Genomic DNA, 2,265 nt, shown 5'->3' with positions numbered 1-2,265 from the left:
TGGGCCGCGGAGACACGGCCCCCACCTGGTGGATTCGGGCTCCGGGGCTTCCCACGAAGCAGCTGCAGCCAAGTTTGAAGCGCTGGTTCCGCGGCCGAATCAGCCGCGTGATCGAGCCTCTGAAGCACAGAGCATTCCTCCGACGTGTGAACTCAGTGTGTATCCCGCTCCGGGACTGTTTTTCCTTTGTTCTCCTTCGCCCAGTCCCCACTGCTTGTATTCTAAGCAATCAGTCCCGTGTCTTCAAGGAAGAAGGGACTACAGCCAGAGGGAAACCGGAGTTGAGGGACATGTTTCTTTCTTTATTTTTTTAACAGGAAAGACTTGAACCTTTTTAAAGTGCGGGGAAGTATCAGGAGAGAGGGCAAAGCTAAGACACAGAAGGAAGAGGGGACCGGGATGATGGAGGGGGGGTGCAAGGTGGCACCCGGACAGAGGCGGGTCTGCCAGCGCAGGGTGGGTGCGGGGTCCCTGACTCCCGCAGGACAGGCGTCCGGGTGGGTAGAGAGACGTCTGTCTGTTAGAGCTGGGACAGTGACCGGCGGGACAGGATGCGGGACAGGCGTCCGGGTGGGTAAAGCTGGGACAGCGGGGCAGGAGGGCTCCGGACAGAAGAGGCGGACCAGCCACCGCGGGAAGGAGTCGCCGCCACGGGCAGCCAGCAGGGCTGCGGGGCTGAGGCCGCAGTGACCCAGGAGAGGCCCGGGGGCGCCCGCTGCTCCCCGAGTTGCAAGTCTCTGCAGACCGTGGAGCTCCTTGGTGGAGGGGGAGGCCCCTCTGAATTGTCAGTAAGCCCCGCGGAGCCGGAACACATCGGAAACTGCATTGTGCTCTTGGCCACGAGGTGGCACCATTTACCCTTCGGGGGATGTGTTTTGTGTTCCCCGTGACATAGGGACAGTGGTCGGCAAACTCATTAGTCAACAGAGCCAAATATCAACAGTACAACGATTGAAATTTCTTTTGAGAGCCAAATGTTTTAAACTTAAACTATATAGGTAGGTACATTGTTATTAACTTAATGAGGGTACTCCTAAGCTGGCCTTTGCTAAAAACGTCCTCAATCTGATTGAGGTACGTTCGCTGAGGTCGACCCCTTCCAACTCGTGCATGGATGGGGGCTGCGAATCCCCCGGCCCGCCTGGGCCGCGTCTCCCTTCCCCCGACCGACCAACCGACCGACACCCCCCACTTCTTCTAATGCCACTTCTTCAAAATAGACTCGCCCAGGCCAAAAACCGACTTCTGCACATGGGCCACGAAGTTTCCATCGCACTGTCAGTGTGCGCCCGCACGTGGTATTTTGTGGAAGAGCCCACTCAAGGGGCCAAAGAGCCGCCTGTGGCTCGAGAGCCGTGGTTTGCCGACCACTGACATAGGGGGAAATGAATGTGGGAGCCTGTAACAAAGGCAGGTTGGGCCTAAGGAAGGACATGGTGTGTTTAGAGAAGTGTCTGAGTTGCTTCCTATCAAGAAGAGAAGGGCCCTGGCTAGTGTGCTCAGTGGTTAGAGAGCCGGCCTGATTCCCTGTCAAGAGCAAGTACTTTAGTGTCAGTTTTGCTCCCACCTCTGGTCCGGGCGCTTGTAGAGGCAACCAGTCGCTGTGTCTCTCCAAAATAGATTCTCTCTCTCTCTCCCACCCTCTCTCCTCCCTCCTACTCTCTTTGAAGAGCAATGGAAAAAATTTCTTCAGGTGAGGATTAACACACACCAAAAAAAGAGAGAGAAAGAGGAAAAGGGCTCTGTCCTCGGATTGGCGCACACACACACACCAGCAAACCTGCAACCTCGATAAATATGGATTAAATAAAGATGAGCATAATTGCTAAGAGATCAGCGACGATGTGGCAGCTTGCATTTTGAGGAGAGACCATTTTATGTAACTTGACCTGGACATCTCCCAGACTTCCTACTCTATGGGTGTCCCTCACAGACTTTCGGATGTAGTCACATGTATGATTTTCATGTTCATTTCCATCTTTCAAAATATTTGCTGAGAAGCAAGCAGGGAAATTTCCCCTCCTCTGCCCCATCTCGGCTCTCATGGCCACATGTTCCTCTTTCTGTCCCAGCGTGTGGCCTGTGCCCCACACCCAGTGAGCAAGAGGGAGGGTGTGGGAGTTACGCTCTGGGGCACTTAGGAAGGTACACATGAAGCACACTTTGAGGCCTTCAAATTGAAATTGTATAAATAAGCAATAACAGCATAATTCTTTTTTATTTTTTTAAATATATATTTTATTGATTTTTTGCAGAGAGGAAGGG

Source organism: Myotis brandtii, unplaced genomic scaffold, assembly GCF_000412655.1.
Source record: "Myotis brandtii unplaced genomic scaffold, ASM41265v1 scaffold64, whole genome shotgun sequence".
Classification (NCBI taxonomy): domain Eukaryota; kingdom Metazoa; phylum Chordata; class Mammalia; order Chiroptera; family Vespertilionidae; genus Myotis; species Myotis brandtii.
Note: the sequence above shows the minus strand (reverse complement) of the source record.